At 31.9% G+C, this 5,252-nt stretch overlaps 1 protein-coding gene across 2 annotated transcripts in view; it reads left to right on the top strand.

Annotated features, from left to right (window-relative positions):
• The first annotated feature begins 601 nt into the window (after positions 1–601).
• Positions 602–5,252, top strand: part of LOC105563660 (scavenger receptor class B member 1-like) — a 23,005-nt gene continuing 18,354 nt past the window's right edge. The window contains exon 1 of one of the 2 annotated variants that reach the window (XM_012015428.1): positions 602–963. The gene's annotated coding sequence lies outside the window, so the exon portion shown is untranslated. Of the gene's footprint in view, positions 964–1,657; positions 1,679–5,252 lie in introns of those variants that run through there. The other variant, XM_012015429.1, reaches the window with a different exon arrangement.

Raw genomic sequence — 5,252 nt, 5'->3', positions numbered from 1 at the left:
AAGAATTTTGTACATTTATTATCATAATACGTGGGTTTAGAATAAATTTCGTAAATTCTTAGAAAGCAGGTTGCTTGAAAACATTTGAAAAACTCTTATGTCACGTTGTATTTTATTAAGGGACACGCTCTCACTCTTCTGGCACGTTAATTTTTAATGACAATTTTTTATCAATTAGAAATTAACTCTTCAGTAAAATTATTTAAAAGTGTAAGCATTCAATAAGACCTTATTTTAATAATTTCCCATGGTGAATGTTGATGACAGACAAGGTCCTTTTTTATTGTTAAAAATTGCTCGGGCAGTTTTTTATTTAAATTCCTAAAAAATCACGGTTCGACAATCTTAAAAGAACACTGCAATGTAATGTATGCATCTTAGTAACGCGAGAACTGCTTTCCAGCTGATCCAAAAAAAGAAGAAAATCCAATTTTATAATCTAGTTTCTCTAAATTTTGCATAGCTCAATTTATGTTGTCCGTTGACGACAATTAGTTATTATTGTAAGTAAACATTGAGATATAGGTAATTACTGTAATAAGAGGCTGTGCTGGACTGAAGAGGAGGGCCGTTCGGGTTACTCCCAAGAGAACGACGATATAAAGGGGACTGCATGTAAGTCTCGCACGCACTAAACATACGATTGAGGAAGAGGGAGACTGTGAGTTGCTGAGGGAGCATACAATCGGCGAGTTTTCCCGTTCTCCGAAATCGCCAAGTTTCGCTCGAGTTTCGCTCGAGTTTCGCTCGAGTTTCGCTCGAGTTTCAAAGTGACTGGTTTCTATCTCGACGAGTGCGACTTCTCGTTTGATTCTCGTCGCATTTGTTCCACAAGTTTTCTTTCATAGACACACTGGAATAATCTGTGAAAAGTGATTACACCGATTTCGACGCTACGCCTCGGAACGCAGACGTCTGCTGGAGTTTTGCTCGGCTTGGTGCATCCCCTGCAGCGGACAGTAGGTGCATCACATTGTTATTGTGTATAAATGCTCCATAACATATAATAATTACAATATAAATTTAAATATAATAATTAACATAAATTAAAATAAAATAGCATCGTATTAAACAGAAATTGATAATTTTAGATTTTTATAATACATATGCTCTCTTTCTTTATTCGTAACTAAATTTTTATTTATGATAAAATAATTAAAATAAAAAAGTTATATTTATGTAGATTGATTTATGAGGGCAAAGATCTCAATATTTCAAGTCGACGTAATATAAGAGACGTGCATTTTGCTTGTGAAATAAATCGCCCACACATTCGTTTCTTCCTGTGACCACGAACGGACGATCAATGTTAGAGAACGTTGACTATTTTGTATTTGTGGAAACGTTTTTAGTTGTTTATTATGAGATTATTGGATGTACGTTAATCTCGTGTTAAAGCAGTTTTCTTATCTATTCCACAAAATAATATTTAGTATGTGGCAACATCCGGCTATATCGCTAAAATATTTTGCAACGCGTTCAAATTAATTTTATAACAAGCTTAGAATCTCTACACGTGCTATATTAATTATTTAGAGCGATCACTATTATCATATTAAAAAAGATTATTACGCGCGTGTAGTTTGTCCGATTCAGTACTTTCATATTAGCAGGGGAGAACATGGAATTATATAATTAGTAATGAATCTCGCCAACAGACATTACCGCACTTGATGTGGTACGTATCTTTTTATCTTTTATACTTTTTGTATGAACAGGTGTGAAACCAATTTACTTTTATTGCGGTGGAAGCGAAACGAATGGAGATATTATATTATTCATTCAGTGTAATCACATTATTTATGCAATTACATAATCTCGCTCTTTAAAAGTCAATCAGTGCATTATAACTGTGAATCAGGGAATATTCATTATTTTCAGTGATAATCCACTGACTTTTTAGAGAGCGTATCACCTTCATCTATGATTTACACGTGTATCGGGCATTCTTCTAATTAGTATATAGTGTTCTCTCTCGTCGCAGAGTTGTCTTCAGATCTATTTTGTGTGCGGAATGTAGTCATTGGTCTTCTCACATGACTACTGAATAATTTAACGTGAAAATTTGATGAAGTTAAGTAACGGCACTTAAGTAATGGAAAGTGCACGTATATATTCTCAATGTTATATGAGACTCGCATCGTTAATATAAGTGATAAAATCGATAAAAATTTGATACCTTTCTAGTAGTAAAATGTAGCCAGCGTAGAAAATATCGGACTCGTAGTGACTTTATGTAAAACAAACGGAGCGGCTGTACGTGAGATAATCGTGCACTCATGAATGCACAATACATTGTTTCCGCGATAAAAGATACTTTATAAAAGATATTTATCAAGCGTTAATCATGCATTAAAATATTATAGAGCTATTTGTGATTTATTAGTTCAATCAGATTTCTTCCAAAGTAAATGGCAAACAATTAGTTATTATTAAATATTTCATTACTATGACACTCAATAGTTTAATATTATAACATATGGTTCTAATGAAATTCTTTCAATTATCGACTTTAGGTCATTTCTGGTATAGTGTTTATAGATTTACTGGAATGACTGATTATTTCACTACGTTTTCCTTATCGTGTCGATCAAACTTGATTTTCTATGTCGCGTCCTTCGTGATTCATGTTACCAGGTTTGTTAATATTTATAGAAACGTGTATAAAACTCTCCTTTTCTTCTGTTTTATTAGAAGAAACGAGAAATGATATTCCGTTGAAAATTAGTGCAGTAGAATTAGTAAATTGATGTATGATAAAAATACAGAAAGTGCAGTAAAATTTAATAAAAAACCACATCCGGTTATGAAATATATGTGTAGAATAACAGTGTAATAGATATCACTGCTTTTTACTTATGTCTTATCTTATCGGGAAGTAGAATATATCACATTTTTGCATAAAGTAAAAATGACGTAAACGAAAAACTATGGGTCATCGCTAAATTATGCTGCGTAGAATGTACGAAAACATTTTATTATCATAATTTGCCATTATATCTCATATGTTTTTCTATTTAAATGTTAAGTAACCGTCACAGTTAATAAGATTTTAAAATCTAATTTACATATATTGTACTAATTAATTACGACGTCGATCTTTATGAATACATTACGATTTCTTTCGATGAAAAAGTTGATATTGAATTTGCTATTAAAAATAATAAAACTACTCAAGTTGCCATTAACTTTTACCGTTAGAATCAAAATGTTCTATTTTTCCGATTATCTGCTTACGATACAAAATAAACAGAGCGAAAAATTTAATTAATGTAAAACCACAATACGATGCGATTTAAGCTTGGTCTTTTTGAATATAAAAGTGAAAAGAGGTATACTTTAATATGTTTGATCGTCGAGTTAAAAAGGCGATATAAAGTGAAAAGCAATATGTTCATAATTCAATTTACAATAATAAAGTGCAGAGAATATTGCCTCGACAAGATGTTATTTGTTACATTTAATAACTTTTGAACAATTTTATTTAATTAAAATAAAGCATTCAATTAAGAGATTATTTTTGTATGTACTTAACTAATTAAAAGCTGTTATACCCCTGATTTCATGAGTAACAAAATTACAAGAAACGTGTGGTGACGTTTCATTAGCACAATATCAACAATTGCGCGATCATTGATACAAGAAAAATCAATTATCTCGCAACGGTCTTACCGTTTCATTAACAAAATATCAACAATTGCGAATTGCGAATCAAGTACCTCGCAATTGTTAATATTCTGCTAATAAAACGGTGTTACCACACGTTTCTTGCAATTCAGTTGCTTATGAAATCGGGAACATAACGAAGCGGTGATATTGTTAATAAATTTTTATATAAATTTACTTTATAATACTATTCAGGTATGTTAATTTCAGACATGATTAATTGATCAATATAAAATAACTATTGTATATCAGCGAGAAATAATTATTAAAAGTCGCGTGAAAGCAAACTGTTAGCTCGAAATTAATGCGATCCAGATAGTACAGATGGATACAGATCGTTTCTACACACGCGCAATGAAGTCTATCATTTATTCGCCCGCTGAAAAATTGGATCAGCGCCGTTCGATCCGTGCTTCTGCTCTTGACAATTAGTAATGTATAATTAATATAGTATAAATAATAATTTTGTATTGTTAATCAATTGTCTAAGAAAAATTAAGAAAAGTTACTAAAGTAACTGATGAAAATTATATTTAAGCTACAAAAAATTGATTTTCATCAGAAATTGAAGAGAAGATACGGAAAATTCCATTCTGTTACTCAATATCTAATGCGAGGAAGGAACTTGTCAGCAAGATTAAATTGATATTTAATAACGTCTTGAGTAGGCGAAACGCATGGGGATATAAGACTTAATTGTTGATCGCGAACGTGTTACGTGTGAACCAGATAACAACATAAATTAATGATCCTGTTCTTTGTTGCCGAGCTACTGTGAGATGTATACGTATGCATTATGAATGACGTTTGTTAATGTCCTTGTTTTATAGATAATAATTCTTAAAACATATAACGAATGACTGTCCGATACTACGAAGTAAGCAAATAACACATACTTCGCGATAGCAATACTACAAAGTAAATTGCCCCGTATACATTAACATATAATATTTTTTTTATCGAAAGTTTATTGTAAAGGCAAATAATCTGCTTTGTTTGAACTGATTATCGTGAACCCTTGTTGTTTTGGGATATCGTTTTAAGTCAGCGTATTTTAAGGTAAAGAATAAACTGCACGGTGATATATTTCCTATTCTTAGGAGCACGTATTTCTAAAATTATTTCTTTTTAAAATATATACACAACGGATGAATAATACTGTTAAATTAAATAATCGTTACGGTAAATCAGACGGCATTAAATTAGACAACTCGAATATATTTTATGCAATAATAAAAAGCCGAAAAGTGCGAGCGTGAATTGAAATAATCGAGATGATATTAACATCGTTATTTTCATATCTTCGTGGTTCGTTCTGTGATACACGATAATCTAATATCTTTGTCTCAATACGCCAGACAAAGAAAATATCAGAGCAAAAGTGCCCATGGACTTTTACTGAGAAGGAAATAACTGGGACCGTCATGTAAATACGAGTAAGGTGCTAATAGCATCGGCAAACTTACGGTGAACGGTGTTAATTTACTTATGCCAACAAACGATACCGCGCAGTCATACTCGTACGTTTCCCGCACGCGATCGTGATACGTCAAAGTGGGTCACCCAAACTTAAGGTAGTTCTTTCG

Source organism: Vollenhovia emeryi, unplaced genomic scaffold (assembly GCF_000949405.1).
Source record: "Vollenhovia emeryi isolate VEMERY1.0 unplaced genomic scaffold, V.emery_V1.0 DF939172.1, whole genome shotgun sequence".
Lineage (NCBI taxonomy): Eukaryota > Metazoa > Arthropoda > Insecta > Hymenoptera > Formicidae > Vollenhovia > Vollenhovia emeryi.
The sequence above is the reverse complement of the archived record's forward strand: the minus strand, read 5'-3'. Positions and strand labels throughout refer to the sequence as shown.